A 26,477-nucleotide genomic window follows, 5' to 3' on the forward strand; every position below is an offset into this window, starting at 1 on the left:
TTAATACACTTGAAATTTCCAACCACTTTCACAGACTATATTGATAATTTGTATTTTATATATTTCTACTTTTCATATACACTTTAAATTAAATTGACATTGGCTCCAACTCTATCAACATTACTGTATTTCACTCTTAGGTCTAGAAAATTAATTATTGCCTCTTGACCATGGATAATATCTGTCTGCTCAATAGGTTTTAAGCAAAGTTATCTAAACTAAAGGTCAGTTAACATCATTGAAATAAAGATCCAATTGTGAAAGTCTAATTAACACTCCTTCAATTCTTACCAGGGAAAATACTTAACTAGCACTCTAATTTAATATTACATTTCCAAAAGGAGAGACTTCCAATTTGAGAGTATGTAAAAACCAACAAAATATACTTTTTCTCACCTAAATATGGGCAAACTTGAATGGAACCAATGTTTAAATGATATTTTTAATACTTGGCATATTAATGAATAGAGTGGGACACAATATCAGGTAATAAGAATTATAACATTGCAGTTGATTGAAACTCAGGTTCTCAACTACTATAAATAAATACAGAGGGTGTTTAAATGAATCCATTTCTGTAGCATACGAATTGTTCATATTAGTATGCAGGCATTATTCTCTGATTTGTAGATTTGTTTATGAAATAGATAAAATGCTTGAAAAATAAGGAAGATTTTCATTATGCTTAATTACATGTTAATTAAGATAATTTTTACAAGAGTATCTTTGTATGTTAAGGCTAGTTAGATTTAAAAACCTGATGAAAATGAAGAAAGATTAATTGCTTAGTATTTCATAAATATAAATTTTGAAAACTCCAAAGGCACTAAAATTAAACTAATAGTTAACATTTATTCTTTTAATTAACATTTGGCAAGCTTGCTATTGCAAGTTAGTCTGATGTAATTTAGTTGATGGAAATTATAATTGACATTTAATAAGTGTGTTGATTAAAATATATGTTGTTTTGTCTTCCATTTCAAATGACAATTACCTGCTTAGGCATCTTTTATTTCACAGATTAATAAGAACAATAGAATTTTCATATTCCTCTGGCCCCAAGACTGTTCTTTGTATGATTTATACTATATAGGATTTTCCCAGTACAGAATTTACTTCCTTGTGTTAAATTAGGTATCTTCCTAGGGGCATTGAGCCATATTTTCCTGGTGTGCACAATCTGTGCCCTGGGAGTCATTGGAGCACATTGGGAGCTGTGTGAACTCCTAGAGGCCAGTGGGGTGCTATTTAGTAAATAACTACTTAAACTAAATGGTTTTCACCGTTTCTTCCTCATTCTAAATTTATCATCTTTAGTTTCTGACCTCCATAGACAATTCTGCCTTCTTACTTTCTCCTCTGTTTCTCCCACTGTACTTTCCTCTATACAGAATCTTTCCTTTGTCTCTGATTTTCTGTAAGGACTAATGAGAAATGATAATTTCCTTACTACGCTCTTTGGTCCTTTATTCTGTAAGTCTGCATTTTTCTTCCTGCTACATGCTGGTACTTAAGTCTCTGTTTGACTTGCCTTTAATAAGACATTAATTTCTCTAATTTTACTAATTTTAACATAATTTTAAAACATTACATATTGAAAAAATCCTGAGTTATCTTAGAGCTTTCCTGAAAAGAAATTTCATTTAAGGACTTCAATCATGTTATCATATTTACAGTAAAAAATATGGGTGATTAATTATTGCTTTGGACACACCCATGCTCTACTTGCCTCAGGTAAATTATCTCACATCTCAGACATCATGTTGTCACAAATTCTCAGAAGCAGATTTATGCAGGCTTCGTGTTTCATATTCCCTTGGTCTTGTCAGTTTGTTATGTACATTGGAAATTTTAGACCAGACAATGTCATAATACTCCCATTTGATTTAAGAGTTCTATGTAACTAGGGTTTACCTAAATATAAACTTTTGGGTAATAAATATTATATACTTTATTTGCTAGTATTTTATTATAGTATAACACATAAGCAGAAATAACTTGTTTAAATAAACCAACTTTTGCTTAAATGTAAAAGAAATTTTACACAAAAGAAAAAGTTGTGTCATCAATATCATTAAGAACACAACTAACACAAATCTTGCCATTTGAAGCATCCTCCTGGAAAACTATTTGGGAATACTGAATTGAATGCAGTGAGTATCATTGTTAACAATCAAAATCAACAATCGTAGAAATCTGCTCATTGACTAAATTTGCTTGTCATTCCATTTGCGTTATTTTGATACTCTATGAAACCACATCAGAGAGGATGATGAGACACAAACCCTAGTCAGAAGTCATTAAAAGGCAATCTCTCATGTTCTTGCAGAGCTTTTCTTTTAAAGCCTCCTTCAATGTTGCCAATGCTTTTTAAATAATCAATGTGTTTGTGGCTATCTTGGTTTTGAAATATAAGACATTGAAATGAAAGCCTTTTGGGTCTGCTTTGATTTTGATGAAAATTGAATCAACATATATCAAATTCTTCTATATTCATTTAAACTGGTATTTGAATAGCAATACAGTGAGAGCCTTTAAAAGAGTCTGTTAATATGAAATATGATGCATATCATTTGTGGACTTACAATTGTAACTATATTGTTAATAGATCAACATAAATACCAAAGAGTTTGAATAGGTCCTTGGAGAAGAGTGGAATAAAAACAGATTCCTTGATTTTCGGTCTCACCTCTGCCATTTGTTAGCTTTGTGTTATTGATCAATTTAACCTATTTGTGTGTCAGTTTCTTATTTTATAAAATTTAGATAGTCGTGCTTACTTCATAACATCGATGTACTAAGTAGTTGGGCTAATATATAGATTTTTTTTGTATTGTTCCTTACACATAGGTGCTAACTACATTTTAAATTGTCTCCTTATTGAATAAAAAATAAACTCAAATTTTGTTCCTTTGAAAGAATGTGTAGTAATAGGACTTTGTGAGCTATTATAGACACAGATCTAAACTGAATGGAAAATTATTCTTCCCATTTCCTCAGACTTACATACATTCACTGGTATCAAATTTCTTGAGAAGTGGTCATTGGTAAGATATACATATATTGTGGTTTTATTGAAATAAAGTACCCACAAATTTTTAATGACGTGATATTATCCAAGGTATGCCTCAAAGTTAAACTTTAAATTTGTAACTTTTTTGTGAATATGTGAATTGGCACATCTAATCTCCTTATGATTTGGGAAATAACAATTCAAGTTTCTCTCCAACTTTGAGAGAGAGTTTTCTTTTATGTCTACTCCCCACACCTTCTGTGCCCATGCTGCACTGTGAGTCGGCACCAACTGCATTTCAAATGATTGTTTACTTGTATAGCTGCCTTCAGTTCAGTTCACTTAGCAGCATCCCAAGACTCTGCTATGTGTTAGCGTTAAAATGAATCAGAGATGTCCCCTGCTCTCCATAGCGGGGTGAGGATTTGGGGAGAAATCCTTGATAGCAGGACCTGTCAGCATGTTGGTGTTGCTTAGCTACTAACTCAGGGCCAACATCTGGTTGCCACTCAATATATATTTGCTGAATGAATAAGTGAATATACCATGTTATCACCTCACTGGAAGGATTTAACAACATCTTTAAAAATGCATTCTCCACTATCCCTTACAGCCTACCCAGAGCCAAGATTTGCAGCTGTGAGGAAAACAGAGGGCTAGTTTCTTTTATTCTTATACTCTACATTTAGCTTAGCCTATTCTTATTCTGATCCAGATTTATTGTATTTCTTGATATATAACTATGCCCTTGATAAATTAAGTGAAAGAATTAGGTTAAAATGGGATGTGCAGCAAGATCCTATTTTTTAAAAATGTATACGTGTATTTGTCATTAGTAAAAATATAGGTGAATATAAACCTGAATGCTTATAGCAGCTGTCACTGTATGGTTGAATTAAGAGTAAACTTTATTTCTCTGAATGTTTGTAGTAAAGCATGTATTACTTTATAAAATGGAAAAATAAGCTATTTTTAAAACAGAGAAGTAATTTTGACTAGAAACACAATGTAAAATGGCCCGGGGGGTCTGCATTTGAGTCCATTTACATACAAGAGGGATCTTTTGGCTACTTAAAGTATGGTTCCTAGAAACTTTACCCCTTATAAGCTTAGTTCATGGCTGGAAGGGATAAGTACATGAAAGTACATTTGCTTGGTCTCACTATAATTTACATTATTTCCCTTAATTAACTCTCTAATGCTAAGGATGATCTGATCCCAGCCTGCCAGCTACACCATTGGTGCTAATCCCTTTAACAAACCGTCCTTGACTGTGAACTGCAATCATCACTGTGTGCTTGTCTGCTAGTGTTTCAAACCAGTTGATCTCAGTCCTAAGAACTTTTAAGATAACCAGCAAAAAACTTTTTTTTTCTTCTTCTTCTTTAGCTGTAGGCCATTGTTCTGTGTCCTCTATCTTTTGACATTATGAATGATGTCCTTCCCTTAGTCACACGGTTACCTTGAAGATATTTATAGATCAAGTTCAGATCCCTCTGAGGGAGCCCTTCAGTTTGCACTCTTCAAGCTCAGTGTTTTGTATCCTCTAAACCTCTTTTTGTAACATAAATATTCTGGCAAAAATGTTCTGTATTAGGAAACTTTTTTTTTTTTTTTTGGTATATCCTTCTTACTGTTTGTGCAAGACAAATAAAAAAATTAAAGGAAATGAAAAAAATTAGTCAAACCAGGAGATTTTTGTTATTCACTTAGTTATCATTAGTTATCACTTAACTTCTACCCCCTCTTATTTACATTGCTTTTTCTTTGGAAATGATATTGGCTTGTTTTCTCCTAGTGTACCAGATCCATTTGTGTACATTCTTATTAGTCACTTGTGCTATTCTCAGATATGTCATTCTTCAAAGACTTTATTTATCTACAGGCTAGGTATAATTTTATGTTTTGCTAAATTGCAGTCAAATCAGAGTGAATATTACTGTATAAACATATTTTGCCACAAAGCAAACAGGACACAGTGTGTGTTCTTTCTTATTTTTGGTCACTATTGTAAAACTGCTTGTGCTAGAACTAATTTAATCATGTGCAGGCTACAATGAAACTAAAATTCTCTTCCGTCTCTTGAACTCATTCTTTTAGACTGAGATCCTATTGTACACGATGAAAATAAAATATGGCCATTAATCCACTAAATGTTAAGATTTTTGATTATATATAGATTTATATTATTTTTAGCAGATTTAATTTGTTTAATGTTAGGGGACATCATCTTAAAAAGGTTGAATATGTTAATTACTGTTAGGTATGAGTTAATATTCAATTTTTACTGATTAAAGATGATTGACAAACTACAGACTGAATTTAATGACCCAATTTATGAAAAGTAAGGAGGAATATCTGGGAATGACACAAATCCATTAATCCTACATATCCCATACTTTCAGTCATTCAGTATGTATTCTGTGTGTGTGTGTGTGTGTGTGTGTGTGTGTGTGTGTATTCAATGCTTATGGTAACCCTATAGTAGTAGATATCTTTTCCCCTGCTGTACTGATGAGGCAACTGGGGATATAAAGCTCACCTTGCGTGAAGTGGGAATTAGCAATCTACAGTCTTTTACATTTCACTACATTTGCAGACTACTATTTGTCAATAAAAAGATGACCCAGTTCTAAGGCCTGCCCTGAGGGAGTTCAGAGTGCTATAATTTTATATGTGTTCTATACAGTTTCTTGCCAGGACCTCAGTCTAGTCCCATGGGGCAATAAGTCAAACTGATGGTACAAATTTCAGGAATCTTTTATACAAAGGTTCTAAAAGAACACATGTTGATTCTTAGACCTTTATTAATGTGTCCAACATAGTCTTGATTTACCTAAGAGAAATTTTCCTAACATTTCTGGAGTCACTCATTGTGATGTTTTTTCCTATCCTTTATGCATTGAGTTAATGAGAACAACATCAGATACTTTTTAAAGATTGTAGTGAAACATGATCCACCATCTAGTATGGAGACTGGTGTGCAAAACTTCCACTGAACTTTTTCAAAACATTGACAAAAACAGTAGAGCCCAAACATAACTACTTACAGCCAAATATGGTTTCCTTAAATAAAATATTTTTATAATCCAGAAGAAAGGAAAATATCACAGCTTTAGTTTTCAGTACTTAATAGTGTTTGATAACTTAAAATATATAGGGCTTGTTCTTTATTTGTATTATTTATATCTACTGGCATTTTTATTGAGCTTGGTTAATTTTCTTTTATCATTATCAACACAAGACATTTACTGGGAGTGTTTACTCTGTGATGACTGAACTTACTGTGAACAAGATAGATTAGGTAGAATATATACTTGATTGATGCAACTGTGTGGAACTTTTTCACAGGACTAGTTTACCCTTCTTTTAATCCTCAATGAACCACACTTAAATATATATATATATGTAGTGGGGTGGCTAGAAAAATTATATTTTAGATCTTCAGAATTTTCAGTGATAAAGGAAGCTATTCTGTAGAGGTGAAATTCAAATAGAAATGGGGCAGTTGCCCAGATTTTATTCCTGGGCTCCTGACTTCCAATTTACAACTATGACAAGAGCAAACTTCTCTATCTGGAACTAATGCAAAAGATAAGTCTACAGAAACGAGTGAGCTCTTAGTTTCCCATCCATGAGATTAATTGGATTTGAAAGGGCATTCATTCATAGAAGAATAAATGCAAACAATGAAAGAAAATGGAGAGATATCATATCAATACATGGAGTAACTAAAAATCTTCTGTTCATTCTGTCAGTGAATGTGCAGGCAACATATACTGTAGGTAATCAAGGATCATGTAATTAGAACTTAACTGTCATGGTAGTAATTCAGCTTTATAATCAGAAGTATATACTGGATATATTAAACAATTATTTCTCACAAGTTCATGACACACATTAGTAATTTTAAAAATTAGTACCTTTAGAGGTTTTTAGTTTTATCTCATTCATGTAGATATCATTTTATTAGTCTTTTCAAAGCAATGATGTAGAATTTTCTAATGTTGACACTAACTAAAAACTACTCCCTTGTTTTTCCATTTGTCCAGTACCACAAAAATGACAGCACATAGCTCATTGATTTCAAATTCAATATATAAAATCAGAATTTATAAAATAAACCAGACAGTAATTAATCTAAGACACTGTGACAGAATACTCTAAATAGAGGTCATATTTAAGAATTGTTTTTATTGTGGAACTCCATTAGTACATTTACCACACAAAAGAAGGATATCCATTTTAATAAATATTAAAGGTGTAATTAATACTAAAATATACATGGTTTCTTTAAATGTGGTAAACTTTTAAGATAATAGTAAAAATTTGCAGAAAATTACTTAGTGAGGTGTTGGACTTTAATAAATGCCAGATAATTTCAATTCAATTAATTAAAAGTCTTTTTTTTTTCTTTTTGATGTGGTGAGTTTCCCATGATTTAGAAATTCATTGTGTTTAGTTTCCACATATTTTCTCTTAATAATAATAATAAATTATGACTTCTGTGAATAAGCTTTTAATATAATGTAATCTGATTTCCCCCAAGTTTACAAATAGTATCAAGAGAAACCTAAATTTGTACTATTCAAAGGTCAAGTGATAGTCTGGAAAAATAAAATGTTAGTAAAATTGATGCTCCAGTAAATTAAAGGACTATTTAAAATACTAACTGCTTCAGTGTAGGTTTTCTCTCTAGGTGTGATTTAAGTTCAGAGAATATACTTATGATTCATGTATTCTATTGAATATTCCATGGTTCAAAAAAGATAAAACTATGGGGTCTACTGCTCTCAGATTCTATTAACTAATATTCATTAGTCCCAATTCTCTAGTTATGGCAGGGCATGGTTTTTCTTTTTCCATTTTTGTTACAAGTTCAAAAGAAAGGAAGGGTCATTTTCCTACTACCTATTGAATAGACTGAAACATCCATGTGGCCAATTTGATCACTTTTTTCAATAATCAGTGTTTAGCACAGAACCAAGAAAATTTTTACTCCTAACTCTCCTTTTTCTGTCATGAATATCAGTCCTGATCACCTTTTATCATTACAATATTACATCATGGTGGTCATATTTATAAGTAATTAGGCAATAGCTTAACTTTCATTAATTACATTTTAGATGGATGTCATCATGTCTTTATTTCTTGCTGCTGCTGAGACCTGATGGAGATCAGAATTGTTAATGAGCATCAGAAGTCACCCTTGTCTCTTCAACAAAGAGCACATTTACCAGACTTTTCTTAGGATACTTTTTTTATTTAATATACCATCCATAGAGGTCCAAATTCATCCAACTTATGATAAATACTAATAATTCTAACCAGAATGATTCAGTAGAAAAACTATTTCCCTAAAAGTTGGCCTATACATATACAATGTATAGCAGTATGATAGATAACCCTGCTGACCTGAATATATACCTAGCCAGCTCTCACCTCCATCCCAAAATGTAATTTATGCCTTTGGAGAATTGTTTTTAAGAGAACTCTTGTAGAACAAAGGCACATCCACTGGGTTTTTTTTTTTTTTTTTTTTTTTTTTTTTCCATTTTCTGGAAGTAGGATAAACTCTGCAGCCATTGGGATGAATTTTTCTTCCCCCTAAAATGAGACATAAAGGTCTTTGATAAGATTGGAATTTTTAAAAATAAACCCATGATTTATTAGCTGTGTTTTGGTTGTATTCTTGCTTTTATTGTTGGGAAACTTAAGTTATATATTCAGTGTGATAGGAGGTCACTGAGTCAGTCTAAATTATGTGTCTGCTACACCATTAAATGTTATAACTTAAGAAGGTATTGGAAATAAAAAGTTGATTGTGACCAAAGTTGTCAAACCTTAATAGTCTTTATCTGTAATGCCTTTCACAAAGCTCTTTTGGTAGGAAGAGCATTCAGTGCTGTTTGATAGTGGAATGTAGTCAAACAAGATATATAGTGCAGTATTCATCACTCTTTTGTGTCTAACAGCAAGTGCCGTAATTGCTTTCAGGTTTAATTGCAAGTATCATTGAAGAAGTTTCTAGGTAGCTGTTTCTCTACTTTTCAATATAAGTACTTAAAAATTGACTAGTATCATTCCAGGTTTTGCTCAAAGCTTGCAGAAGATTCTGCGTAGATTTAGTCCTGTGATTGTTACTAGCAAACTACAGAGGCGTTTACTCAAAGAAAAATTAAATAAATTGATGAATCTGATGATCCAATGATCCTTTTCTTTCTCTTTTTTCTCATATCTTTGCATGTAAAAATGTTTCGTATACAAGTTTATTTGCCCTGGTAATATAAACCTTTTGCCAGTGTACAAGGACTGTTGTAATGGAATATCTTCAAGATGATTGTGAATGCTTCCAGGTGATGGGAAATAAGCAGCATTATCATCAGATATACTGACTCTCACTTAATTCATGTTAGGTTTGCATTTTATGGTCTGTTTCTAGATGATAAAGTCTCAGAGTTAAAGGAGACCATCTCTACAGGTGACCTGAAGTTTGAATTATTTGTATACTACTTCCAGTGGTCTTCTAAGTGTGTCTGAATAACTCAGGAAAGGAATTCACCCTTCCTCTGAAGAAACTCCATTCTCTTAGACTTGCTCAGATTAGAAGTTTTGCTTTTTTCAAAAATCAAACAAAAATTGATCTTATCACACACTATCCTATTCAGAATCACACAGAAAAAGTCTAACATTTCATCCACATTATAACACTTGAAAAACTTGATGACATTTCCTTTCTCCTGATGCACATCTCCTCTTTCTGGTGTTGATCTAAACTTCTACACTATTCAGATTGTTTTCTCAGAATGTATCTCCTGACATCTTCTCTGTGTTTTCCCTTTCTTACTCAGGGGTGAGCACAGTAATCCCAGTGGTCTCTGATTAATGCAGAGGAGAAGCTAGACTAACAAAGTCATTGCTGCTGATAAAATTCTAAGTGTGACTGTTACAACTTTGTTAACTCTTGCCTCTGCCATCCAAGCAATACTCCTGTTGGGCTTCTCTGCTTGCCTGGACCTCTACAAAGTGCATACCCACGATAACTCACTGCTTCAAAGTTTGTTTGCCAAATTTAGTAAACTAATACAGATGCCGGGCAATGTGCACTGTAACTCTGATTTCTGAAGACAATATTCTCTCTTAGGACATTATTTACTCTAATTTTAGAAAAATATTAAATTTGATATTTAGAAGAAAGTAGGGATATAATACAGCTTGAGATCTGCCTAATCAGTAGACTTTTGAAGTCCTGGATATGACCTGAAGCAGAATTTGTAGAAATTCTTATGATTTGTTTCTTTTTAGGTTTTTTTTTTTTTTTGTTTTGTTTTTTTTTAATAAGCTGTTCTTTGGGCTAGTGATATACACTTCTACCTGGAACACATAAATTGCCAACAGTATTGAGATATCTCCTTTAAACTTTGACTCACACCATTGAAAGAGAAGATGGTTTCAGATTTCTCAAGTCACAGGGCTTTAGGAGTACCCATGAAAACAAAAACACATGCAAGGTTGTATTCCATACGCCATTGTCATTCATTTAAAAAAAAAAATCGTTCCCTCCGCCCCAACAAAATAGCAATATCTGTTAAAACAGCTTGGAATTCACTGAAGCAACAACACTTAGAATTTAGCAATGAGGCATTCCTCTGGCTTCACATCTGTTAACATTTTTGCTATAGTCCAAATTTCACAAGGAAACCAACAAAAATCCTGATAATAATTAGGAAATATTCTGAAAAGCAAATATATTAGAGTTCCATTCTTACAACATATAGTTTTTTTAAAAAGGGAAGTACTGTGTGATCTTATAAAAATTAAGTTACAACCTCTTAGTATATTAAGACAACAAATATTATATTTATACTATTTTACATTATTTATCTTTTAGAATCGAAAGATGAGGTATGAGTGATGCTTCTTTCAATTCCCTTAGTTTTCTTCTTTTATATCTTTTATTTTTTTGTCTCTATTTTACATTCTTATTTTATATTCTTAGCATTTGTCTGCCTTTGAGATGATACGTCCTTTTCCTGCAAAGTTGAATGAAGGTGAGAGGGAAATGGGAAGTGGCTTCTGAAGACAGAGGATGAGGGAATGTAAGATAACAGTAGTCAGCAAGTGCTAGAGTATTCTGTAGCAAAACAATCTGGCAGTTGTTATACGTTGGCTACTACCTAGCCAGATATAGTAGAATTTAGTTATGGGTGGTGGGAAATGATATACAGGGGATTCTACCCAGGAAGAGATGGCATTTTTTACAATGTGGACAGAATTGGAAGTGTGGTAACATGGAGTAGGTGGTCAGTGAATCTGAAATATTTTCTGGAACAGATGGATTTTGGGGGGGCATTTTGGCAGATTCTGTTTCCACTATAAACACTCACTAGAGCTTTTAGTTCATAGGAAAACTGTTTCCACTTAAACAAGAAAAGCACAGTAATGAGATAAGAGGAGTGAGGGGGGAAGGTGGAAATAATGTTGGAGGGGAACTTGAGTTTTGTTTGATCTTTAAGGATTGTTTTAATCATAATGCTGGCAATTTTTAAAAGATTAACTTCCAAAATGTATTCAGCTTGCCTGTTTTAAAAATTTAATCCCGGATAATACTTTTGGCTTTACCCAGTCTTATCAATTTTTCTTATTCACATTTTTAGCATCAAGTTTTTCATCTACTAATACCATATATAGATGGCTAAGAAGTTATGTGCATCCTCCTCTAATAAATGCTAGTTCTTTTTACAATGTATTATTTTTTATGCTTTCAGATGTCATATTTGGTCATATTTTCATAAGTCTATTCACTCACAAAGGAAAGCGGATATGCATTTGGCTTTGTTCATGCATCCATAACATTTTTACTATTTTGAAATTTAAATCTGTTTATGTTCTAGGGGGCAAAATAAAAAGTATGATATAAAAGTTTTCCTGTTGAAATATTACAGTTCCAAAGCTGATGACAAATTATAGTGAGAAGAATGGTACTAGTAATACAATCACAAGGGCAAGTCTTATCTCGCAGAAATAACATGTGCTCCACATTTTTGGCCATGTTTAGTGGCATCCTGCAACAGCTCTAACCAAGCCTTTAAACTTGTTTAACTCCTAGATTTCATTAACCACTTTCATAGGCCAAACAGAGCTCAAGTGCACAAAGCGAATACATGTATGTTTCCATACGGTTAAAATCAGGATATTTTCCTCAGGATCATAAAGTAACCCATAACCCTGGAAGCTTTTTGTCATGCCAACAAGAAGGGAACCATTGCAGAGACCTACTCTCCTTTCTATTCAAAAGCAGCTTTATTGATATAAGGAACACAAGGCTGACAAGAGTTTCATGTAAACTTTGGATAACCAGACAATACTTTATTCTACAAGAGCTGTACAGTGTGACATATGCCAAAGTAAATAACTGTTGTAGTTAAGTCAGCATCTCCACAATTTTGTAGAAAACCAAACCCATTTGTTTATTTTCATTGCAGTTGAAAAACACTGACACATGAAAGCAAGTTGATCAAATCTGTTCCAAACTGCAGAGTGAAATTTCAAGTGTTAGGAAAGAGATGAAAATAAATGAACTGTTTAAAACACATCTAGTCTTTGATTTTTTTTTCAGTGTAGGCTTCTTTTCAATCTTTTAAGATAAAAATGTACTTTTCTTCATTCAGTTTTCAGGTGTTTGAAGAAAGGCCCCTTTTCTATCTGTTAAACTGGGTAAGAATTTTATGTAAGGAAGAAACAAAACACATTTTAATATTAGATACCAATGTGACCCGTTTAAAAGCTGAAAATGAGTATGTGAAACTGCATTAGGAAATAGTTTGGTAGTACTGTTTATAGGGACATTTGTTTTTTGTTTTTGGCTGGTTTGCCCCATATCATATGTCAGTAATTAGTTTAGATACACAAGTAATGATATTTTTTCTACTCAATTTATTACAGATCAATTTGAACAAAGTTTTGTGGGGTTTTTTTGTTTTTTTTTTGTTTTGGGGTGGTTTTTTTTGTGGCCATGCCACGTGGCTTGCAGGATCTTAGTTCCCTGACTGGGGATTGAACCCAGGCCATGGCAGTGAAAGTGCTGAGTCCTAACCACTGGACCACCAAGGAACTCCCTGAACAAATATTTTTCAAACAAAAAATAGTCAATAGCCTGAGAATTCTTGGAATAGATACTTTAAAAGGAATATCTATGGCTTTTCAATTGCTTAAATATCAAATTTGTGGCATATAGGTATTTTAAACCTATAAAAGCTGCAATGATTTCATTTTTTACTTTATTTAAATGCAATTTAAGTATTTTAAAATCAACAACTATATCCTTGTGATAATAAGTAAATGGGCATATGGAAAGATGGTAAGTTCGTGAAAGCTGGGGAATAAATTATGAGTACTTGCATATTTTTCCTTGTAAGATTCCTAGTCTTGTGACAGTATAAGTCCAACACTTAAGTGTCAACTTGCAGAACAGTGTACTTGAAATTAGACACACAATGCTTGTTAACGGTAACAAGGCTTGTTAATTCGCATCTCTGCAAAACCCACTGAAAATGTTCTTTCCTGCATAGGTGAGGCAAGTAATGAACGTATTCGCTGTGTGTGTTTGTTTAACTCAAGCAGTGCCTTCGACTTTCCCCATAAAGCATTTTACATACCTAGGGCAGTTTACTACATCTGGCCTTCAGTTCAGTCAACGTCATGCCAGATTGAACAGTGGCCAAAGGGAAGCAACTAAAATACTAAAAAATGAATGAATACCAGTTTGGACACCAGAATTGGTGCGAAAATGTTGTTAGCCTGCAGAAAATAGAATGTACTTTAATAGCATTGTTCAATTTTCTGACTACATCTTTTATTCTAGGCACAGAGTATCTATCTAACATTGAGGGAATACAAAATAATATTTAAAATTAAAGAAGAGATTATGTAATTTATACATAGATAAAGAATGGCTTTATGAGTTCCACAAAAAGGCACATTAGGAAAAAATTCTTCTGTCTTTCCTGGCTTACATTTATGCTAATAAGGAAAGGGCCTGTTAGTAATGTCCCCCAGAAGATATTACAACTCTGAGTTTTGGATGCAATATGTACTGGGTCCCAACCATTTATATTTGCTGTCAAACTAGACTTGACAGTTCTTATACATACGTCCTCCCAGGAATAGTTCAACAGCAGAGAATTATTTGATATGTATTCTTACTCTCCGAATGTAGATCATGGTACTTGTTTATTGTTTTAGGGGAGAAGTAACTACTTGAAAATACTCTGCAGGATGATATTTCTGTTTCTGTGGGAATAGCCCCCCATTCTAAAGAATGATATTTAAATTTGGTATCCATTGCCGCTTTGTGAGTAGCTGTCTAGACCAATATTGCAATAAAATCATTCAGAAAAGGTTGACCTTACATGAATAAAATTTATACATAAAGAGAAATTGATTTCTTATACATGCAGGTACTGAATTTCTCTCCCTTACTGCCTCCAAAATGTTTATTTTAGGATCGATCTATCTATCATCTATCTATCTATATTTGTTTTCACTGATCAAAGTCAAGCATGCTAGCCAGGTCTTCAAAATTGCAATTGTCAGCACTTCAGGAATTTTTCTGTAACATTTTAGACAAAGATAAATATATTTCTTTAAAGCTGCACCAAGAAGTGATTACCTAATTCATCCTACTTAAGGAAAGATTTCTACTGATGTTAGCCTTCAAGGTAGACCTTTCTAGTCATTGAGATGGTCAAAGTATTTTTTCCTAATGGTATAACTAAAGAATACCAATTGCATTAGTGACAATCTGTTTTTTGATATCTGTATCAAAATCAAAAGGGAAAATAAAATAAAACACTGATCAGTTTTATTTCTTTTAGATTTTACTTAATACCACTGCAGGGACTAAGAGAAGCAAGTGTTGAATTTGAAGAACTCTGTCAGGAGTTAGGTATTTCACTGTTTTTTGGAACTTGTGGGTTTTAGACCATCATACTATTCATACAGCCCATTTCTTAGTCAAAAAATTTTTCCTATCTTTGACAATTGAGAAGCAGGGAAAAATGAAAAATCTTTCATCTTCCTTGGGAAAAAATAATCAGCATTTTATCTTCCATTAAGGTAGCTGATACTCAGCTTGTATGCCAAAAAGAATTGTATGGTTCCAGCTCATAATCTATTCAGAAGGATGCCATTCAGTTCGTGATAGTCAGCCCCTCACTTAAACCCCTTCCCTCCCCAGTCTCAGCAGCATTTCTGTCCTGCAGGAGCTGAACCTGCTCAGCGAGAGGTTTGGGTGAGACTGCAGTGGTTGGCGAGTTCCTAGATCTCTGGCCTTCCACTTTTCTGGAACACCAGAAATCATTAATTTTGAACAGTAACATCTGGCTCTGAAAGTAGCCACAATAACTAAGCAAAATAATCAGAAAGTGACATTGGTACAAGTTGTAGTTTTTGGTGCCACTCAGGAATATTCAACATTACCTATGAGATTATATCTAAAAATTAGTTGCTTGTCATTATAAATTTCCTGTTCTGCACTTTTCCAAGAGGTGTGAACATGCTACAGGTTTGAGCATTGTAAAACTATGTTAGAATGCTAATCTTTAGGTGGAAATCCACATTTCCACATTGTAATCTTCCTAAAAATGTCATTCTTTTAATGCCACTGAGGTTCTTTTTATAAAAGAGAATAAATGATTTCAGAAATACAATATTATTTTTCATATTTGCATTATTATCATTACAGATAAAAATCAATGTGGAGGCTACACTTCTCATACTTGGCAGTTGTGGTTTATTACTTGGTATCCAAGTTAAAAATCTAAAATTGATTTCCCTTGTGAAGTGAGTTTTAGCCAACCATCTGCTTAGGAGAGGGGGAGACAAAGCTCATTCTTTCCTGCTGCTGCTTCTCACTGCTGTTAGGTGGCTACTGGGAACCTTAAAATAGGATTGCCAGGTTTAACTTTTCAGAATATGGAGTAGGCATATGTGTCTACCAGGGATTTGAGGCAGGGCGAGTTGTGCTTAGACCAGTGGGACTAAGTTATTAGATACTGACGTTGCTGAATGCCAAGGAGAGGAGCACAGATGTCACCACCAGGTCCTGCTTCCCATTTCACATTCATGATTCAGCAATAAAAAATTGGATGATCTTGAATATATGGGTCACTAGGGAACCTAGGTCTAGACTTAAATGTTATTATAATACCTGGATTGCTTAATCCAGTTGATTGCCATTTTCAGGATGCATATGTTAGAAAAAACGGTGCTGGCTACAGATTAAAGGAACATCTAGGGAAAGAGAAAAATTCTGAAGCTGAAGAATTTGTGATGATGTTCAGATGCAGAAAATGTTGGAAACTTTACTGTTTATGTTAAGTCCAATTGTGGAAGAGAATTTCTGGCATTACAGAGTTTGTCATTGCAAAATATGCTATAAGAGGAAAAAAAAGTGAAAAAACAATTAGTACAATATTAAACATTTAAGTCTGATATATGAAGCTAAATTTTGAAATACAGAAAATACTTAAATCATGTCTTAGACCACGGAGTTCATAGGAAGATAACATAATGTTAAAGATGTTTTCCATTGGAATATAGGAAAAATTTTATTGTAAGCCCTGTATTTATTTTCTCATATTTATGGATATTTTCTTGGCTTCCTGGCTTCTTTTCTTCATTTATCAGAGTCTGTGTGGTATTCAAGCATTAAATCTCTCTGCTTCCACACAGCCCAGTCACACACGTACTCATCCGAATTTTAATCTCTTCCTCTCTCTCTCTCTCTCTCTCTCTCTCTCTCACATCTCATCCTATTCCTTTCTGTCTTCCTTCCATTATATTACCTAATCCTTACATATAAAGAATTTCTATACTGTCTGCTTGACTTCACAGAATCTCTTAAATATGTTTCTATAAATTTCAAAGTAGGAAGATTTTCTTCCTTATATGTCGGTACAGACTTTTTTTTTTTTTAATGGAAAACCTCAAAGGCTAACATTTATCAACTGAAAAAGAAATAGTAATGTTGAAGCAGGAAAATGTTTGCTATTTACTGCCATTTAACTTAAATCTATTCAATGATTTAGTGTACATGATCTCCATAATTATGATTTGAAAGAAAGGAAAAAGGAAAAAAGAAGGAGGGAAAAAGAATAGAGTGGGGAAGGGAGGAGGGAAAGAAGAGAAAAATTGTATGCATTTTTATATGGTTATTCAAGACTCAGAGCAATTAGACATTCACAAGGATGCATCCAAGTGTTTAAAGGAAGTTCTACTATTTAGCTAAAGTAAAGCAAATTAAAACCAAGAGTCACAATTATGTTTTACTCCTCCCAGAATTGTTAAGAATATTAACCAAAACCGTATCCATGTGTTTTACCAGTATTCTATCTTGTTTATCCCTTCTGTGTGCTAATATATATACAGCAAAATAGTTCTTTCTGTTATACTTAACAATATTTTAAATTTTTGCAGTCCCTGTCAAGAAAATGGTGCCTGGACACTAATGATACCTTAGTTTCAGCTGCTTATCTGCTCTTCAAAAGTGATCCCTGCCAAAAAAAAGATATGTTTTAATTCTGGATATTTTCAACTTGAACCTTGTTTAAAGTCTGAATTGGTCTGTCTCAATTACACAATTCACTGTGATCTAGCAAACATGACTTATTTTCCTTAGCAATGTTTAAAATACTGAAATATGATAAACTACTTGGATAAAATTTTATTAAACAAGTACATGTAATTTAAGAATGTTAAGGCAGCCATCTGAGGGACATTTTGTTTCAGAGGCTGCAAATATACTTTGTTTTATCTTAAATTGTCAGGAATCTTAGGATTACCAAAACTGATGGATGCTACGATAAAATACTTAAGATAGGATTTGTTGAAATGTTCTAAATTATCTTTTACCTACACAGAAATCACACTTATAGCAACAGCCTTAAGAAACAAAAACATCCCCATGGCTACTAGGAAATGAATTCTACCCAAGAGCAGACCGCACAGCTGGCCCCACTCTCCTACATTGTTACAGAGTAGAGTTCCAGTGATGAAGAACAGGCTCTCTATTAGCAAGTCCAAACCTAGCTCCTTTATTGAATGCAGTCTTTAGCATGCAAGAGTGAGCATAGATTAGAAGAAAGATTCTGTTGGAGAGCATGCCTAAGCTTCTTCTTGGGAAGTTTTTTTCTCTTCTGTATATATTTACACTTGAGCATATTTATTGCAGCTTTTTTCATTGCTTTGTTAGTATTATAACACTATAAACTTGCAGAAGTTCCCCATTTCTGAGGAGAAATGATGAAAGTCCTTAATAGGAGAACATTACTCCAGTGGAAAGGTTTACCCTCAAATGTGTTTTGTGTGTCTTTGTGCTCCAAGTGCCCTGTTCATGAAATGGCATTTAAACTCTGTTTTGGTAAGGCTGTGCTTTTCTTTAGTCATCTCTTGTGTGCTTCTTTCTAAACCACTGTGTATGGTTTTGCTGAATCATGGAAAATAGAAATTTTTCTGCAGCTAAGAATCTCGTGTATTTTAAACAAAAAATTGGCAATATTAGATGAAAAATATGATGAGAATCTACAACTTTGTGGCATTTATAGATATAATGTCTATGCGCTTCACTGTCATATGTGGTTAGGTTAGGAGTTTTTGTTTGTTCTGTTGTTGTTTCGTTTCTGCACTGCCCCAGGCACTAGTGATAAAGTGGTGAATGAAACCACATGATTCTCCTTAGAGGGTGTAAATTCTAAATAATGCAGAGATTAAGGATATAACTTTGGATTTAATCAGACCTAACCTATTACCCTAACTTGGCCAAATATTAGCCCCGTGAAGATGGATATGTTGTAAACTCTGAATCACAATGTTCTCATTAGGTAAATAACAGATAATAATCACTCTTTTGAAGCTTAGGTTATACAATTAAAGTGAGGAGCCTAAGACAGGACTTCATTTCCAGGAAGTGTACAATAGATATTGGTTATTAGTACTGTTTGATGTGTGCTAAGATCCTAATAGTAATAGGAGCAGTTTGTACATTGACTTGTATGGGTCACAAATGCCATCTGCAAACTTCCCAGCAATCCTGTAAGGTGTGTATAGTCATCCTGTTTTACAGCTGAAGAATCTGAGGCTTAGGGCAAGAGTAATTAAAACTCACCCCAGTCTCACAGCTGCTATTGGTCAGAGCAAAGACTTGAGCCACATTCGTCCAAGGCCAAAGCCCATGTGTTTCCACTGTATTAATCTGATCCTTAACCCAAGGCCTTCTTTGGAGCAGCCATTTTTCTTTTTTTTCCTATATGGAAGAGAAACCAATTATACCTTTCCCTGTCCCCAAGCCTGCATTTTGGAAGCAGCAAGGCAGTCAACTAACTTCCTTATAAAACTAAACTCTGGTTATGTAGCCTTGGAGCAGGTTTTGGCCATCCACTATTAAAATAATCTCTCTCTAGCATTACCTTCTCCCTGATTTATTCCATTCCAAATCTATCCCCTTAAATGTAAGCTTTCTGTATAATTTAGCTTCCATACTGTGACATTTGGGGGAGTAAAAAGAGGCATTAATGGTAATTACTCTGGTTTACCAGTTATAAACCTGCTCCATTCTGGAGAAGCCAAGATGTACCACCATTCTATTTATAAGTGTCCAAGGTTTAGATTATGTGTTAGATTAAGAAAGTCGAGAGCACAAAAGGGAGAAACAACCTTTGCCTCAATATATGGACACACAAACATTTCCCCCTTAAGGCCAGCGTAAAGTCACTACATTACTAACACACTTTCAGCCCGTATTCAGTCACCTGCTGCAGCAGTGTAGTGATAACCTTTCTCTGCTCCTTTAGACCAATAGAGATGAATAATTGGCACCTTCTCCTTACAACATTTAATAATCTATTTTCCATTCAGGTTATCTGTAGATAAAAACATTTTATTTTCTCCTACAAATCCTTTGGTCAGTGCCCAGATACACAACCTATGCATTTGGGAGGAAATGTGCTGTGTAAAATGGTTTGTTCAGTCCCAGCTAAGTATCTCTGCAATGGAAGAGGCATTTATAAACTGTAATGCAAATGTTGCTATCATGGCAACCACCAGCTATTTGCTGCAGTTTCTTATTGCAACCGACGTCGTAGAAACAGACTGCTAGGTTAAACGTTTTATAAAGGAATAGAGAGAAGTGATGATAAGCAGAGTGTGCAGTAGGTGATTGAACCCGGGGGTGGGGAAGAAAGAAAGGAAAAAAAATAGAGCAAATAGAAAGGAGACACAAAGTAGCAATTATGATTTCCCTCTGATTTTTACTGAGTTTTAGGATCAGTGAATTTGCTGAAAATTTCTTGTTCATCTCTACCAGATGTCTGTGATACCTGTGATGGTTGATTATTTTTAAAACTTTTTTTGTTGTTGTAACATTTAAATAGCATGCAAGCTATACATAAATTGAAGGAGTATGGTCTATCAATCTGTTTTACAGTATTGTAATTATAAACAGGAAAGTTTCTACAATTTATCTTAAAATTCATATAAAACTCATAATTGACAGAAAATATATCTTAATCTGATAAAACTTAAATCAACTCAAAGTAGAAAGGCAAAAAACAAAGCCCATTGAAGAGAGATGCAAGTAAATATATAAAAAGATTCGTTAGTTTTAAAAAACCCTATTAAAATAGCATATGCCAATTATAAAGTACACAATAACGCTGTGCATCTCAGTGATGTGTTTAAACTGAATGACTCATGCCCTGACCCATAATTCCACTGACTTTCTTTTCCTTCCCACTATCCCTCTTTTCTTGCTTGCTTCATTCTTTTTTTTTTAAATTTAAGTTTATTCACAGTTCTGATGTCATCAATCTCTTTCTGAATCTAATTTTTCAAGAGTCTTGCCCTCCTTCTTCATTAGATTTCTGTACAATTATACTAGTACAGTTTTGTTTTTAGACCTCCCTCCCTTATTAGACCTACTTTTCAAAAATTCTGGCAATAATTATGTTTCTATTCTGAGGAATGTTGGACTCTGCTCATCTAAAATTCCTATCTGACTGTAGTTTCTTTTCTTTATTATTTAAAGATATGAGCAGCCCATGTCTTTCAGTGATTCCTATCACTTACACACAAACAAGCATCAGTTTTTCCCTATTTATCAGAATTAAGCTAGGAGTAAGCAGTGCTCTATTTATTTCCACTTTCTGTGAGATAAAATTTGACTTCAAGGCAAGTCTTAAATTTTATCAGATAGTCTACTTTTAGATAACTGAATCACCTAGCAGTTTTCATGATAGTTAATATACCCATAAGCACTGCCAGCCACAAACTGAATTAGAAAAAGCATTTTCCATGTTGCGGGCTTTTTGGTAGGCTATCTATCTCTGTCTTTCTTTGTCCAATCAATTGTTCTCTTTGTATACTTGCCTGAAAAACAGTGTCCCTCCTAGCAACTTGGTCTATTCATCTTAACTCCAATTTTCCCTTCTATTACTGTGGTCCAATGGTTATCAAAGTAAGGGCTGGGGACTCCTGGGGATCTGAAAGATCAAAACTGTTTCACACTAAGACTGAGACATTCTTTGCCTTTTCCACCAGCATTCCCTCATGTGTAGAGAGGAGTTTGTCAAAGATTGCATCACATGTGATGGCTTTGTTGTTCTGATTACTATCTGGATATGAACTTGGTATTCTTGTGTTTTAAATTTTTCTGTTTAATATAGCAAATATTGATGTTTATCACACAAACAAAAGCTCTTAATGGTCCTCAGATTTTTTTGAGTGTAAAGAGCTCCTGAGACCAAAATATTTTGCTATAGTTCAGTCCAGGTAGTGTTTTACCAGGTCTCAATGATAACTATAAAATATATATATAGTTTGTGTAAACTTGCAAGTATATTTTGCTTATTTCTCATACTTGTTGAAATTATAAGTGTACATCTTAAGCTGAAGTGGTTTTTACCAGCCTTTTCTATGATAGTTTCTCTTAAAAGTTACCAGGATTTCTTGAGCATTTTTCTTCATTCTCTAATACACCTGTTATATCTCTAGAAGCCTTTTCGCCTGAGGACAGTGCACTTTGTTTGTTAAATAGTATTTAGAGAAAGAGACATTTGTGTTCATTTCATTAAAGGGTATTAGTAGTAATATAATTTTAGTCAACTGTTATCACATTTTGATAAAAATAAATAACTGGCCTTTGGAAAGTTGATTTAAAACACATAAGGGCATAATGTGGATTAACTTTTGCTTATTATCTCTATTGTTATTGTATACAAGCAACTTTTACTTTTCATTGTTTACTATTATGTTAAGTACATTTTGCATGACTAAGCTAACAGTCAACATTATTTTAGTTTAAAATGCTGAGAAACAGAATTTTTCAGCAGAGGTAAGTTTAGCATGTTACACATTTATATGGCATATCAGCATTAATAAGAATTTAAATTTATAGCAAAATTAATAGTGGCATTTCTGCTGCATCCATTAAGATGATTTAATAAATCAAAGATCCAGGTCAATCAACAATCAGATTGTGATCATTATAATTTCAAAGTCTTGAATTAGGAGGATGGATATAAATCTTTAAGTTATATTGACATTAACTTTATGTAACCAGTAATAATATATTTTAATAACAATAACAGATATTAGGTATGTTAATGAACTTATTCTTATGTAAGCTTTTAAATTCAGTGTTTCTCTTATTAAAGAAATACATGCAAATAAAAATAAATCACATTTCTCTGAACCATAAAGACATTTCTTGTTTACTTATGAACGTTGGTTATACTCAGTTTCAGAATTGGTTTAGTAGCAGTTTAATTATGTCATCAAGGGCTGAATGTTTTCTGTTTTTCTACTCTGTCACCTTTTTTCCTCTTGGTGATTTCAATATGGCTGCACTAGATTCAAGTGCCACATATTAACTCCGTCTTCTAAGGCAGAATGTGGTCTGTAAAAAAAGAGACGATTTATTTATTAATTTTTTAATAAAGGAAGAATAGATTTCCTCGGAAACCCTCCAACAGACTTCTACCTAATGACTCCCTGCCCAGCAGTGTGTCACATGGCCATCCCCTAAGGCAAGCAAAGCTTGGAAAGTGAATATCTGGTGGAAAAACTAAGATTTGAATAATTGGCTTATACCTCTTGGTCCTCTTCTGGGCTGAGAACACAGACATTGTGAAAAATATGCCAGTTGTTTTAGGAAGGGAGGGGATCATTTGTGTGGAATAGGAAACAGCTTTTGCCATAATTGAGACGTGATAAGAACAGGAGCATACACAGGATGCTCAGAAACCCAATGGGGAAGGAAGCCCGGTCCAAGGACCTGGGGGGAGGCACACGGGAATGGAGGCTAAGTGATACAAATGTGGAATGTAGAGTAAGAGTTAGCTAGGTAAAGACTTGTGGAAAGGCAAACAGAAAGATATTACCTGGGGCCTTAATTGCTATAAAAAGTCTGAAAGTGATTTCAATAATGAAGGCCAGTTTTCATTCTATAAATTGTATTTGTTAGAAGGCAATTACTATGCATTTCTCTGCACCTTTGTGTGGGTATGTTTCAAGACTCAAGCAGAGCTAAGATTAAACCACTAGGATGCAAGTCCACATAGGCATAGCATTGCATTAGGTCAATGAAGTGCTGTCACACACTTCTGATTTCCCTGCACATTTAAAGTGGTGTGAGGAAGCAGTGTCCTTTTTCCTATTAGTTCTCCAGGGAGACTAGATTCCTTATTTCATCCTTTTAGATTACATTATCAGTCTCTAGTGAGGTCTTCTTAACTTCTAAAGCACAAAACAATTAAAATCACTGAACAAAGTGTCTTGGGACCCGCTGGCTTTTTTTCCCTCTGAAACTACACTCTGAAGTTAAACAATTGAAATCAAACACCTTTTTGAAAATCTATATTTGTTGTATAGTTGTTGTTAAGACTGGGCATTTTCCACACAAATTTACCTGAGATTCAATTAATGAAATTTCAAATACTTCAGCAATCCTATAGTCCCATTAGATTGGCCCAATGCAGTTTACCTGGAGAATAGATATTTTATGAATTTGGCTTTACTTGGCAATGGTGAAGGAAGGTAATGGGTGTATATTGCATTATTGCCGCAGTTCTCTATTCAAAAAGTTTTTGCAAGCTTGCAATTAACAGAGGCTCCTTGTTTCCATTAATTTTATGTGGCAGAAGAGCTTGGAATTTCATTTCTCTAAGCAAGTGGTATGATTTACAAAAAATTCAATCATTTCAATAGTATATCATTCTGTTGGAAACCTAATAATATGAACTGGGCTGTCTGTCACTCTGGATTTTCATTACTGAAAACAGAAATTGATAAAGTTATCTGGCCATAGTATGACTCTTTTTGGTAGGGAAAGCCATAATTGGGGAGCAACTACTAACTATGGGTAAATGATGATGACACATTTTTGCCCTTAGGAATTTATTATGTAGATATGATCTATTATTTATACATTGCATTTGATTAATGTTTATTTATAAGGATTTAAAAATATTTTTATACTCTTTGGCTTATAGTGCCCCCTTGCCTGGGGATGATACTCACGTATCAACAGGTTTTATCTTGACATTGATAACAGAGCTGTGTCCTAAGAGACTTGTTAGAAATAAAATGGATCGACTTCATGACAAAACATGAAGATAGGATAATACTTTGTCCAAATCCAGTTTTTGTTCAGGTGACCCTGGCAGTGGGTAGTTCTTGTAGTTATAGGTCAGGAAGAGGCTGCACTGACCAGAAGTGATTGCAGACTGTGAGCCACTGTGGCAGCCTGTGTGCTGTTACAGCACTGATAGTAACATTGGACTGTGCTGGCCATGCTTTGCCTTATGAACCCCAGCTTTCTTCCCATAAATTGAACTGGAAAATCAGAAAATAAAAATGTAAGGCAATAAATTATAACCCAGTGTATAATAGTCATTTTTTTTTTCATTTATCTAAACAGATTAGCAGTATTTGTGTATATGAACAGATTCTTTTTTATCCTGTGGATGGTATTTTACTTAAGAATCCAGCTTGGCTTTGTATTTTTGTTTCTTTTTTGCTTCGTCCTGCATTTTTTTTAAAACAAAAAGCCATTTTCTAGACTTGGTATATAGGGGAATTGCAATTCTGTTTTGTTTGTTTTAAATTTAAATGTTATTAACATGCCTCTGAAAAAAGTCAACAAATGACCAATTGGCTTAAGTACACATCCTGCCTTAAGGGGATAACCAAATGTGTTTTCATATTTAATTACTCTGACTCTCCCATTCTAATTCCAAACAAGTATCAGTAACATCACCAAATTTCTTTTCCCAGCTTCCTATTTTAAGCACTGCATAAAAAAGGGGGTGGGGGGGGCAGCCAGGGAAGGTGGAAAATCTTCACGCCTGTCTAAACTACTTAAACATCAAAAATAAGCTGCTGACAAGAGAAGGAAAGATGCAGGCTGACCCCAGGCATAATACACACCGTTTGGAAGCTTCTTTCTAGAACAGAGAGTGGCACAATCCACCTCCGGTGAGTTTATGGATATGCCCAGCTCAGATTAGGGAAACACCATAGGAAAAGACCCAGGCTGATTATTCAGGAGAGAAAAATAATTGAACCTTTATGGCGCCAGACTCTATTCTAGAGCCTTTCAAGTGCCTGCTCATTTATGTGGCACTGTAGCTCTGCATAATAGGGGTTATTATTCCCAATATTTATCAGTGAAAAAAAAGCAAGACTCCAAAAAACATAGTAGCATGTCCAGGGTCCACCAGTTGTGTGTGGTAGTACCCAGATTTGGTTACAGCTGTGCCTAATTCCAGGCTTTTCCCACTGCATAGCTCAGGGAGAACTGCCTTAATGAGAAGTGGGATTCAGTACCGCTTTATCCTTTGGTAGCTTAATCAACAATTCTCACAGCATGCAATTAAAATTCATTTTGTCCAGGTGCATGCCATCTATGACCTATGTATCATTTTTGTTATTTGTTTTATTTTCTTCTTTTTATAAGTTTGTTGTATTCAGTAGGTGAAAATCATAATTTCATTTATAATAAAAATGACACATTTAAATAAATATTAGCTATAGTCTGGTGATTGACATGGGATAATGCATAGGTCTTAGGTTTTTAACTTTCTCAGTAGGTACTAAAATGTTATTTTCTTATATATTTAAAATTATATGTGTTAACTTCAGAACTCAATTTAAAATTCACTTAAATGTGATCTATTATATAACTTTTCCTGGTTTCTTCTTTCACATTCAACGAGGATGCCTCAATTTTACATATTTGTGAGAATCAACAAAAGAGAGAGTAAGGAAAACCTAATGGGGACATAGGTTTTTAAAAAAATAGACAGATTGTCTTCAATTAATTAAAATACCTCTAAATCTCCAAGACTGTTTTGTGTTCTTCACTTAGATGACTCTAAACCCAAGTCTATTATTTGTAAAATCAAGTCAT

General features: G+C 33.8%; 1 protein-coding gene and 1 non-coding gene across 3 annotated transcripts in view; one reads left to right on the forward strand and one right to left on the reverse strand.

Moving 5' to 3' along the window:
• PCDH9 (protocadherin 9) overlaps positions 1 to 26,477 on the forward strand; it is a 914,618-nt gene that overhangs the window by 788,221 nt on the left and 99,920 nt on the right. The gene's annotated exons all lie outside the window — the stretch shown is intronic.
• On the reverse strand, positions 13,055 to 13,126 carry TRNAE-UUC (transfer RNA glutamic acid (anticodon UUC)). Its single transcript has one exon. It is a non-coding gene; the product is annotated as a tRNA-Glu (tRNA).

Source organism: Hippopotamus amphibius, chromosome 14, assembly GCF_030028045.1.
Source record: "Hippopotamus amphibius kiboko isolate mHipAmp2 chromosome 14, mHipAmp2.hap2, whole genome shotgun sequence".
In the NCBI taxonomy this organism is placed as follows: domain Eukaryota; kingdom Metazoa; phylum Chordata; class Mammalia; order Artiodactyla; family Hippopotamidae; genus Hippopotamus; species Hippopotamus amphibius.